The sequence below is a fragment of the Procambarus clarkii genome, chromosome 43 (genome assembly GCF_040958095.1).
Source record: "Procambarus clarkii isolate CNS0578487 chromosome 43, FALCON_Pclarkii_2.0, whole genome shotgun sequence".
NCBI classification, from domain to species: Eukaryota; Metazoa; Arthropoda; class Malacostraca; order Decapoda; family Cambaridae; genus Procambarus; species Procambarus clarkii.
The window spans coordinates 7,308,254-7,321,494 of NC_091192.1; the positions used below are offsets into that span (position 1 = coordinate 7,308,254).

Below are 13,241 nucleotides of genomic sequence, written 5' to 3' on the forward strand. Positions count from 1 at the left end.
ATACCCCATCACAACACAAACACTTAGGGATGCCCAAAACACTGGCTTAAACTACACAATAACTATACAAATCACACAAGCATATCTAGAGCCCAGGGGCTAGATTCATGAAGGTACTTACGAAGGTTTTTCTTCTTAGCTACGAATGTTTTCCTTCTTTTTGCGCCTTCGTGGCGGCTACGTCGGTATTCAGGTAGATACACTAAGTCGTAAAACGTTCGTAAGTTTGGTCCGAGATCTAAGTGTGGTTTCGACCACTCGTAGTTTTACGTAAACTGGATATAACTCAATTTTTTCTCTACTACATAACACTGGGATCGATTTTAAGATTTTGGAACATAAACAAAAGATTTTAAAAATTGAATCTCGTAAAGAGGAGTCCTTCGTGTTAGTTATATATGCATTCTCTGCTTGAAACTTTGAGTAAATATGTCTTTTATGATATTAGAATTAGTTTTATAATAGCAAGATATTATACCCGTAGTTATTAAGTAAATAAACACCTGGTGAACATGAAATATGAGAGAAGGTGATGAGCCCTGCCTAATGGGGATCATTTACTATCACCAAATGCCCCTGTTCACCTAGTAGTAAAGGTGTACCTTAGCTATACATACCCATTTCTTATTTATTTAGTTTGGTTTTATTTTGAAATTAAATCTGGGTGAGACATAAAATAATAATATGCTCCACAAATGATGTTAGGTAAGGAGAAGGGTATAAATGTCAAAAACTTTATTCATTGAATACTTAAAGCTATAATTATGACTATATGGACTACTAAAAAAGAGAGAGGGAAGTAGAGGTCCAAGACCTCTTCCTGTTACACAACTTGGGTGTGGAACAAGTAATTATCAAAAGAAGGCACCATGCCGGGAAGGCTATTGTCATGTTCATAGAAAACGGTACCATCCGTTTGTATGTGCTGCGGCTCAGACACCAGCAGAGAGGTAAACAAGAAAGCATACAGGACGCCACCAGCTTAGAAGCTGCTAGTCATGTATCATTTTAAGTACTAAAGTCAGTAACCAAGCAATGGCTTTATATCAACCCTACAACCAAGACTTCCTCAGCAACACACAAACACCACAGCTATATAGCAGTAAGGCAGTGAGGTAAGGCAGCTACTTATTTGAGAAATAGTCACTGATTTCACAACAAAGCAGTGAAGTTCTGTGGGGAAGAAAATGTATTACCATGATTTGGTGTCTAACCGACTAAGTAGCGCGCATCGAGCAGGGTACTTAAAAGCACACCACAGACTCGGCGACCTCTTGCTCGCCTCCTCCTCGCCAGATACACTACAAAACGCTCCGCCGCCATCCGTTACACGTGGACTACGACGCCGGTACCTCAGACGACTACAAGCCTTCGACATAGCCTTCCATGCCACCCCCTGTTGCCTACAAGGGCGGCTCACACAGGGCTCCTGATTGAGTGAAGTTTTCATTGTTAGCCATAGGCGTTCCAGAGCAGCCGGCCCATCTCCACTATCCTAAGGTACAGTCCTGCCCGTGTTTCCCCTCCACGCCCGCGTGTGGGGCGCCCTGTTTTAGTTAGGAATGTCCCCAGTGCCCGGCATGTGCCCAGCGCCTGTCCCTGGTTGCGTGTGTTCTGACGCAGTAGCTAGCTGCCCCAGGTTTATTTGCCCTCTCTAAGGACCCCGCCGTGCGGGCTGCACGGCGAGGTCCCTCCCCGCCCTCAGCCCCGTGCCCGGGAGTGCGTGTCGTGCAATGCACGTGTGGGTCTCCCTTGCACGAGGGCGGGCGGCGCCACACCTGGTGGTGTTGCCCGTGTGGCCTGGCCCAGTTTATTTATTTACTTAATTATACATGTACAAGAAGGTACATTGGGATTGTGAGGATACATAGCGTAGTAGCCACATTCTTGTCAAGTCACTAGTACGCGCAGCGCAGCTGGATCTGGTGGCCGGTGACGCCCACGTGGCCAGGCTTGCTTGCACTAGGCGTGGTCCTTGGGGGGCTCTGCTTCGCCCTTGACCTGGTGGGCACCCGGGCACGAGGCGTGCATGTGCGGGCTCGAACGCCCGGGGGCGGGCGGCGCCACACTGGTGGTGTCGCCCATCTGGCCGCCACTCCAGTTACTACAATTCTTTCCTACGGGAAAGATTAAGTTTTCTTTATGTTTATATCCTACTTTAATAAAATCGAGAATTACCCAGTTCCGAAGAATCGATTCAGTCGAATACAGCCACTTATTCTTTATTAGTGTTATCCTTTATAGTTATTATTGTCTATTATTATTCTTTATTATAATCGTCATTAATCTATCCTTAATTACTGGATAGAGTACAACTGCTGTACCACATTACTCGATGTCGTATAACATAACTGAAAAGTGCGCAAGTGATTATTAATCACTGGCTGGTTCATCGCCCTTACTATTGTTATTCTTCATTGTTATTATTCTTTATTATTTATTCTTTATTATAATTAATTATTCACCCAGCTGCTGAAGTTCCGGCTGGCGAGGTTCCAGCCGATGATCCAGCAGCTGAGGCTTCAGTTCCTAAGAATCTTTCCTTTAAGAAAAGGTTAAGTTTTCTTTATGCTTATATTATCTTTATTAAGATCAAGAATTACTTCGGTTCCGAAGAATCGATTCGGAACAATACTATCAATTATTCCTTTATTATTGTCTCTGGTTATTATTCTTTATTATTATTACTCTCTATTATAATTATTATTAACCCAGCTGCCAACCGTTGGTCCAGCAGCTGAGGCTTCAGTTACTATGAATCTTTAATTAAAAATCGAATACGTTTTCTCTATGCCTATATTATACTTTAATAAGAACATGATTTGCTTCAGTGGGGAGATGTTGGACAGGGGTTACTCTCAATTTTTTTAGGATATCTGGAAAGATTTGGATAGGGAATGAAATGCATAGAGCTTCGTGAATCTAGGTCCAGTAACACAGGTTTTGCACTTATCTTAGTAGCTTAAGGTAAGGGAAAGGGAAAAGGAGGAGAAGAATCGAGGCAGAGCCCCCACAGGAAGTTGTTGACACCACACAGCCCGACCAGAGAAGAAAGCATCAGCCTACCTGCTTCCTCACTCTGAATTGCTGCCGGCCGGATACTCAGCTAATTGTACAGCAGCTCTCAATCCAAGTTTACTCAGACCAATTTTACTAATACTTTCTAATCATTACTAAACATAGCTCATAACTAGTTCACTAATTAATAATCAACAAGACGCTCAGGGAATGAATGTTCTGTGAGAAACAATATTCATCTTACATTTGGCAAGGGCGACGGAAATAAGGCATACTCTTAAAAGTTTTTAAGGAGCCCTGATATAAATATTATTGTAATTAAATATCCCTATCACATGATCCAATTCTATGAATTAATGTATAGTAATTCTTAAGAGCTCAACTTGACCTTTGGTTTCTAACTAAGGAACCCAGGGTCGTAACAGGTAATAAATCCTCAAATGAAATTAATTTAAGAATAAACAATATACAAATCAGTAGTAAAGTTGATGGTAAATTCCTTGGTGTCTTCATCGATAACAAGCTGAATTTCCAGGGACACATTCTAAATATAGCAAAAAAAAATTCTAAAACTGTTGGCATTCTTTCAAATATCAGATATTATGTTCCTCGCCCTGCCCTGGTGGCGCTCTATTACTCTCTCATCTATCCTTATCTCAACTATGGTATTTATGCTTGGGGTTCTACTACCCAAAATTATTTACGTCCTCTAATTACCCAACACAAAGCTGCTATTAAAATAATGTCTAACTCTGGCCCCAGACAGCACTCGGTTCCCTTACTCAAATCTCTGAATACTGTATAACTTTATTAAGTCACTGCACATCCTCTCTTGTGTACTCTATATATTTAAAACTCTGAATTGTAATGTCAATCCTGACCTTCAACGCTTCCTAGAAGGTTGTAACAGAACTCATGTGCACCACACTAGAAACAAATTCTTATTTGATATTCCAAGTGTTAGACTTAATCATACTAGGAATGCTTTACAAATCAAGGGACCTAGAATGTGGAATGACCTTCCCAATTATCTCAAAGATTGTACCTCTCTCAACCAGTTTAAGATGAAAACTAAGTACTACCTAATTAACTCCATGTAACCTACCTTATTTCTAAATGTCAACCCATGTCTTACAATTTAAAAAAAAAAAATGCCGTTTGTTGACCAACTTGTATATTGGCTATTTTCTACCATGTTCCCCCTTCTTTTTATCTTTTATTATATTTTTCATTCAACACAATTTATATATTAAGCTCAATTACTATTAAGTTTTAGTCTAAGTGTTTTTTCCCCACCTCTCCTTGCCCGAAACGCTATGCGTACTATAGTGGCTTTAGGTATTGTATGTACTACCTCTATCTTTAAATCTAACAGAATGTTTGTACTGTAACTCTGCAACTATGTATGTACTGTTCCTAAATAAATTATTATTATTATTATTATTATTATTATTATTTTTTTTTTTAACTAAATAAACAGAAGACTTATTATATTTTATTTTATTTTATTTATTTATATACAAGAAGGTACATTGGGTTTGTGAGGTTATATAGCATGGTATTTTATATAGCATGGTGCAGTCTACAGAATTCCTAACACTGATGTGTCCGAATTCAACTCAAACCTTAGAAATCTAATACTAGATAACAGACTGAACAAAAACCATCTAATTACCGCAGGGGACTCTAATATTGACCTCTGCGAGCCTGAACAGCCTACTGTTGTTAGCTTCCTCAACTGTATGAATTCCTGCTTCCTCATACCCTTAATCACTAGACCTACTAGAATCACTGATAGTACTGCCACAACTCTAGATCACATCTGGACCAACATAACCTCTCCGCTTACTTCAGGTATAATCACCGATAGCACTACAGACCATTACCCCACATTTCTCTTAACTAACAAAAACAAACCACCTCTAGAGTCAAGGAAGTTAAGCTTTAGGCTGCACAATGAAACTGCTATAGACAATTTTATAACTGCTGCTGATAATGTCAACTGGGAGTCCGAGTTAGGTAACATAGGGGACATCAACCTAGCAGTGCAATCTTTTCTTCAAAAAATTCTTAGCCTTTATAACACCCACTGTCCTATGCTTACAAAACAAGTCACAACCAAAAGGCTTAACAATCCTTGGCTTACAAAGGGAATACTTAAATCCATTAATAAAAACCATGACCTTGAGAAGAAGTATAGGTTAGGAACCGTCTCCAAAGAATTCTCAAAGAATTACTCGTTATTGCTATCTAAAATAATTAGATGAGCCAAAACTAAATACTACAAAGATAAATTTACCCAAATAAAGAGCAACATTAAAAAAACTTGGAGCACAATTTCACAAATATTGGGATCAAAGAAGATTTTAAATAACAAACCAACACTCCTGTCCAATAACGATGGTCAGCTTTCAGCCTCTGATTCTGCTATTGAGTTCAATAGGTTCTTCTCTTCCATTAGGTCATCCCTTGCAAATGATATTCCATCTTCCAGTACTGATGTTAAGGACTATCTTACAAGTAAACTATCCACAGTCTCTGTACCTAAAGCCTACTAATTCCACTGACGTCAATGAGATAATCCTTTCCCTTAAAACCAAGTCTAGTGCCCTTGAGGAGATACCAACTTTAATTTACAAAAAAACTCCAGATCTATAGCCCCTGCTATTGCATTGCTCTTCAACAAGTCACTTGAACTCCAAACCTTTCCAGATATTCTAAAAAAAAGCGAGAGTAACAACTGTCCACAAATGTGGTGATCTCACAGATGTTAACAACTACAGATCTATATCAATCCTGCCTAACTTGTCAAAAATATTTGAAAAACTAATCTACAAGCAGCTTTACTCTTATCTAGCCAAACACAATATACTTAGCTCTTGTCAATATGGCTTCAGACCCAAAATAAGCACTAACGATGCACTTATTAGTATGATTAACTTGATTCATGCAGATCTTGATAAAAATGAATTCCCTGTTGGGTTATTTGTGGACCTGCGTAAGGCTTTTGACACTGTCAACCACCAAAACCTTCTTCTTAAATTACATCATTATGGAGTCAGAGGACACTCCCTGCAATACCTCAAACCTTACCTTACTGACAGGCTCCAGTATGTTTCTGTGAGTAATTCAATTTCTCCCACCCTACCCATCAACATTGGTGTTCCTCAGGGCAGCATACTTGGCCCTCTCCTCTTTCTCATCTACATTAATGACCTTCCAAAAGCCTCCCAACACTTCAAACCAATTCTATTTGCTGACTGCACAACCTTCATTTACTCCAGTCCTGACCCCCTTGCTCTAAATGCCACAGTAAATACTGAGCTAAATAAAGTCCATCTTTGGCTAACTGCCAACAAACTCACCCTTAACATTGACAAAACTTTCTATATTCTGTTTGGCAATAAATCCTCTAATCAAATAAATCTCAAAATAAACAATGCCCAAATTTGTAATAATTAGATGGCAAATTCCTTGGCGTTCTCATTATCCACAAGCTGAATTTCCAGGGACACATTCTAAATATATCAAAAAAAGTTTCAAAAAATGGCCCACTGCCTTTTGACGAAAGGCGGTGGAGTTTCTGACGGGGGAAGGAAGAGACAATTGCGCATCGCGTCCCGCAGGCGTGGTACGGCCAGCCTGGGTGGCATAAAAGGCGCGGGAAGTCAGGTCCCGCTCTCACTCCCTCTCCCGACCAGGTCCAAGATTCACGAAGCGGCTCCACGCTCAGCACCACGCCTCATCGACACGTGGGCCAGTACCCTTACCACTTCTACGTTTTGTTTACTGTGTACACGGGATTTCTCAAGCAATCGGGCTCCCTCTCCGCTACTATGGTCCCACAACTGATATTCTCCGATCCTTTGGGGCCTTCCACATCCCAGGCCGCTACCGCAGGGGCCCCCTGCCCTACCCAGCAAACCCTAAGGTAAGAGAGTTTCCTGTACAAGTTAGTCAGGACTACCCCCAGTGCTGGCGTGTGTTTGCGCCGTCCCTCGCGGCCCGTTCGTGCCGCTTATAGCTAGTTCCCTAGGGCCTTCCGCCTGCTTGCCTCCCTGGGGTTGCTGGCGTTCCTCCAGGTCGGGACTGGTGCGCTGGTTATCTGCGGCGACTTCATGTGGCCTGGTTTCGGTGGTCCTGTGCCCTGGGGCCCGGCCCTATTGCGTGCTCGGTGGACCATTCGTCCCAGGTGTGCCCTCCCCGGTTTGCTGTGCCCCTAGGCTTGCCCTAGGGGCCATGTTTCGCCCGCGCCTGGCCGTGCGTGCGCGGCCAGGCTCCTTCTGTGGTCTGGCATCGCCCTCTGTGGCGACGCCACGCGGCGGTTCCCGGGGTTCTGAGCCCTGGGGCCCATGCCCGGTAGGCGGCGCCCACGTGGCTTGGAGCTTGGTGAAGCACTCGCCCCAAGGATGCCCTTCGTTTCCTTCCCCGTCCCAGGCGTTTTCCCCGGAACCTGGTTTGTTGCGCCCTCTTGGCTGGCCCTAGGGGCCAGGGTTCGTGGTGCGCTTGGACGTGCGTGACCGGCCAGGCTCCCTGCGAGCGTCCTGGCGTCACCCTGGTGGCGACGCCTCCTGGCCGGGTTTTTAGTTGTCTTTGTCCCTAGCGCCCGACCCTAGGGGCCCATGCTAAGGACGGCATCACCCACGTGGCATGGAGCTCCAGGAGCGCTTGCCTTGGGCTGTGTTCGCTTCCTTCCTGTCCTTCTCCCTTCTCGCCCTCGGGCAGGAGACGCCCTTGTGGCGGCAGTGCCCCGGTGGGTAGGCCCAACACTTTCTTGTTATTGGCTGACTTGCGTCAGCCGGTGTCGTCCGGCATGTTCTTCTGATGTTTGTCTGGACGGTGATGCCCTGCTTGTTCGTCCCAGTTGTTTGTCCGTCCGGTGTTGCTCGTTTTGTCCGTATCTAGGCGTTTTGCCTGGCTGGGGTAGATCAGCCTGTTCGTTCCTAGACGTTAGTCTGGCTGGTGTAGCACAGCCTGTTTGTCCCTGTAGTTTGTCTGGCTGGTGTAACCCAGCCTGTTCGTCCTAGACGTTTGTCTGGCTGGTGTAGCCCAGCCTGTTCGACCTAGACGTTCGTCTGGCTGGTGTAGCCCAGCCTGTTCGTCCTAGACGTTTGTCTGGCTGGTGTAGCCCAGCCTGTTTGTCCTAGAAGTTTGTCTGGCTGGTGTAGCCCAGCCTGTTTGTCCTAGAAGTTTGTCTGTCGGGCTGGTGTAGCCCAGCCTGTTCGTCCCTAGACGTTTGGCCGCTTGGTGTAGCCCAGCTTGTTCGTCCCAGTTGTTGTCTGGCCGGCGTAGGCCAGCTTGTTCGCCCCAGACGTTTGTCTGGCTGGTGTAGCCCAGCTCGTTTGCCCAGACGTTTGTCTGGCTGGTGTAGCCCAGCTCGTTCGCCCAGACGTTTGTCTGGCTGGTGTAGCCCAGCTCGATTCGCCCCAGACGTTTGTCTGGCTGGTGTAGCCCAGCTCGATTCGCCCAGACGTTTGTCTGGCTGGTGTAGCCCAGCTCGTTCGTCCCAGACGTTTGTCTGGCTGGTGTAGCCCAGCTCGTTCGCCCCAGACGTTTGTCTGGCTGGTGTAGCCCAGCTCGTTCGCCCAGACGTTTGTCTGGCTGGTGTAGCCCAGCTCGTACGCCCAGACGTTTGTCTGGCTCGTGTAGCCCAGCTCGTTCGTCCCAGACGTTTGTCTGGCTGGTGTAGCCCAGCTCGTTCGCCCCAGACGTTTGTCTGGCGGGTGTAGCCCAGTTCGTTCGTCCCAGACGTTTGTCTGGCTGGTTTAGCCTGCTTGTTCGTCCCAGTCGTTCGTCTGGCTGTTGAAGCCAGTCTGTTCGTCCCAGTTGTTTGCCTGACTGGTGTAACCCAGCTTGTTCTTCCCAGTCGTTTATCTGGCTGTTGAAGCCCAGCGTGTTCGTCCCAGTTGTTTGTCCGGTCGGCGTAGCTCAGTTGTTTGTCCCAGTCGTTTGCCTGGCTGGTGTAGCCCAGCTTGTTCGTCTCAGCTGTTTGTCTGGCTGGCGCAGCCCTGCTTGCTCGTCCCAGACGTTTTGTCTGGCCGGTGGGCCCGGCTTGTTCGTACACGGATGTTCAGTCTGGCCGGTGTAGCCCGATCTGTTCGTACCCAGTCGTCTGGGATGGCCGGTGTATCCCGGCTTGTTCGTACCCAGTCGTTTGGGCTGGCCGGTGTATCCCGGTTTGTTCATCCCCAGGTGTTTGCTGGCCCCGGTGTCCCACGTTATGTTCGCCCCAGCCGTTTGGCCTGGTCGGGGTAGACCGGCCCGTTTGTACCTTGACGTCTCGTCCACTCGGTAGCCGCCTGTTGATCCTGCACGTACACGTTCCCTCCTGTTTCCCTGTCCTGTCCTCCAGCGCAGGCGCATGCCGTCGAGCGGTCGGTCCGCTTGGGTGGGCTATGTTATGTTATTATCTTTTATTTAAGTTTCTAAATTAATTATTGCATTGTTCAGCTTAGTTATGCCTTGTATTTACTTACTATTCCTCTAGCAGCGTTAATGCTGTGTCCATTGCTGCGGGATACTCAACTAATTTTGTTTCACTTTTGAGAATATTATTGCTAGGCTAGCCATTCTCCCTTGATTAATACTGTTTTAATAACCATTCCATCCCTTGAACATTACAGTTTTACGCTATCCAAACCATACCATGCACATTACTGTTTATCCTACCATCTTATCCCTTGATTAATCCCGCTTTAAGCTACCAAATCTTCCCATGATTACCACTGTTTCTTTTATTTGTTCAGCTTATATGCAAGTACATTATATTACGGTCTTATTCTATTATTAGAATATATTATTCCCCTCCCGTTCTCACTGTTCTGTTCTACTCCTCCAGGGTAGGCGCATGCCGTAGAGCGGTCTGTCGGTTGGGGTGAGCTACGCCATGTTATCATTTATTTAAGTTCCCTAAATTATTTTATTACTTTGTTCAGCTTTCAGTTATGCCTTGTATTTACTTACTATTCCTGTTGCAGCGTTAAGGCAGTGTCCATTACCGTGGGATATGCAAATAATTTTGTTTTCACTTTTGAGACTATTATTGGTTTACTCTAGACCATCTATTCCATGAATAAGTACTGTTTAATTAACCAATCTATCCCATGAACTTTACAATTTTAATCTATCCAAACTATACCATGCCTATATTACTGTTCAACCTAACCATCCTATACCTTGTATAGTCCTGCTTTAATCTACCCAAATTATCCATGATTATCACTGTTTACTCTTTTATTTGTTCAGCTTAAATCAAGTATATTATATCTCTTATTTGTTCAGCTTAAATACAAGTATATTATAATACGGTCTTAAGCTATTTACTTGTTCAGTTTCAGTTTGTCTTGTATTTACTCCGCTATTTATTCTGTTTCTAGCACTGCTTACGCCTTATGCCTTTCTTACTGTTTTGGCCTCGCTATGTTATTTATATTATTTAAGTTTCTAAGATTAATTTGTTACATAGTCCAGCTCCAGTTATGCCCGGTATTTACTTAATAACACTGTTGCAGTGTTAAAGCAGTGTACATTTCTAGTGGGATACTCAATTAATTTTGTTTTTACTTTTGAGATTATTATTGTTTGAATTCTTCTATACTATACCACGATTAATACTGTCTTAATATAAACAAACTATACAATGAGTAATACGGTCTTATTATAACCAAACTATACCATGAATATTACTGTTCAATCTATACATGAATATTACTCTCTTAATCTATTTTAACTGCTCAGAGTTTATTACATTGGTTTTATTACGATAGCATTGGCTATGTCCGGTATTCTCAATCACTATGGACACTTAACTTTACCTTGCTTTTGTCTACTTGTGTATGTGACGGTTGCCGGTGCGGCAGCTGGGCCTCCCTGCCTGTTTTTCCCCGTTAGACCTGTCGATGCTTACTTTTTCATTTTCCGCAGTAGCGAGAAGCCGGATCACGCAGCAACTGCAACACGGAAGAGGGCTCGGGCGACGTCGCGTGAGGACAACAGCGCAGTGGGGTGAGGACGCAGCCGACCTTCGCTTCGCCTCCCCCCCCTCGGGGGCCTCCTCGGGCGGCTCTGATGTGCACGGCGACCACACTTCCCAGAGGCCACTGCCGGCAAAGCGGCGGGTGGCACAGCGTCGCAGCCTCCACCTTTTTCGGCCGACGATTGGACGACGCTGCAGGCGCCCATCGCGCAGGCTCGGGGGCCCTCTCATGTCACAAGCCTTCAGGGCATGGGAACCACCGAGGCAGACCCTGCCGCGGCTGCTACAGCCGCCCCTGCCCCCCACCTTCACCGACCGTCGCCCACGGGCCAAGGCCAGGGGGCATAAGTCGAGGCGATGTGCGAGCTCCTCCAGTTTGCCCTCCTTCCTTCCTAGTTTTGTAGCGTAGTTGCTCTGCCTCCCTGAGGTTTCCCTCGCGGCCAGCGGGCACTCGCCCTTCGGGGGGGGGTCCGGCCTGCTGGCCTGCGGGGTGGGGGTGCAGCGCCCGTCCCCAAGTGTTCCGCTGTCCGCAGCTACTACTTTGACTTTACAGACATTCTACTAGTAAGCCCTACCTTGTCAGGTAATTCCTTCCTTGGCGGCTCGGCCTCTGGCCTGGGGTTATTTTCTTCTCCAAATACATATCAGGCTTCCCCAGTCACTATGTTTTCTGCCGCCTGATTATTCTCCAGCTAGGGTTTCCCTTATGTTATGTTGTTCACTTTGGTGTCCTGTTATACTTAGTATTAGATTTGTTACATTCGCCTCACTGCTAATTCTAGACATTAGGACATTAGGTTTCTGCAGAGTTTGTTACTAGGCTAAGATTACGTTTTACTACGGGTGTACAATTTAAGATGTTTCGTGTACTTTGCGTTAGCCACGGCTATGTTATACATTTGTTAAGTCCTATTTAAAAGCCTGTTTTACTTCTGCAGAATTATTTATCATGTCAATAAAATTACGCCCCCAAGGCTTGGTGTCTTCCTTCCCCTGATCAGAAAATGGCCCACTGCCTTTTGACGAAAGGCGGTGGAGTTTCTGACGGGGGAAGGAAGAGACAATTGCGCATCGCGTCCCGCAGGCGTGGTGCGGCCAGCCTGGGTGGCATAAAAGGCGCGGGAAGTCAGGTCCCGCTCTCACTCCCTCTCCCGACCAGGTCCAAGATTCACGAAGCGCCCACCCTCCTCCCCCTTTCTGCTGGCTGCCAGTTCTCACGGTTCTGACTACGTCAGTCGTTGGTCCTCACGTTTTCCTCCCGTTTCACTGGGGATGGGTGGGGGGGTGCAGCGCCCGTCCCCAAGTGTTCCGCTGTCCGCAGCTACTACTTTGACTTTACAGACATTCTACTAGTAAGCCCTACCTTGTCAGGTAATTCCTTCCTTGGCGGCTCGGCCTCTGGCCTGGGGTTATTTTCTTCTCCAAATACATATCAGGCTTCCCCAGTCACTATGTTTTCTGCCGCCTGATTATTCTCCAGCTAGGGTTTCCCTTATGTTATGTTGTTCACTTTGGTGTCCTGTTATACTTAGTATTAGATTTGTTACATTCGCCTCACTGCTAATTCTAGACATTAGGACATTAGGTTTCTGCAGAGTTTGTTACTAGGCTAAGATTACGTTTTACTACGGGTGTACAATTTAAGATGTTTCGTGTACTTTGCGTTAGCCACGGCTATGTTATACATTTGTTAAGTCCTATTTAAAAGCCTGTTTTACTTCTGCAGAATTATTTATCATGTCAATAAAATTACGCCCCCAAGGCTTGGTGTCTTCCTTCCCCTGATCAGAAACTTGGCATTCTTTCTAAGATCAGATATTATGTACCCCGCCCTGCCCTGGTGACACACTATTACTCCCTCATCTATCCATATCTCAACTATGGTATATGTGCTTGGGGTTCTACTACCCAAAATCATTTACGTCCTCTAATTACTCAACACAAAGCTGCTATTAGGACAATATCCAACTCTGGCCCCAGACATCACTCGGTACCCCTACTCAAGTCTCTGAATATGTTAGATATTAAGTCACTGCACATTCTCTCATGTGTATTATACATATATTAAATGCTGAACTGTAATGCCAATCATGACCTCAAAAGCTTCATTGAAGGTTGTAACAGAACCCATGAGCACAACACCAGAAATAAATACAATTTTGATATTCCAAGAGTACGACTTAATCAAACTAGAAATGCTCTACAAGTCAAGGGACCCAGAATGTGGAATGACCTTCCTAACCATGTT

At 45.3% G+C, this 13,241-nt stretch overlaps 1 long non-coding RNA gene across 1 annotated transcript; it reads left to right on the forward strand.

Annotated features, from left to right (window-relative positions):
* Positions 1-6,597: 6,597 nt before the first annotated feature.
* LOC138349991 (uncharacterized) lies at positions 6,598-12,755 on the forward strand. The gene is made up of 2 exons (XR_011221959.1): positions 6,598-6,949; positions 10,942-12,755. It is a non-coding gene; the product is annotated as an uncharacterized lncRNA (long non-coding RNA).
* Positions 12,756-13,241: the final 486 nt, after the last annotated feature.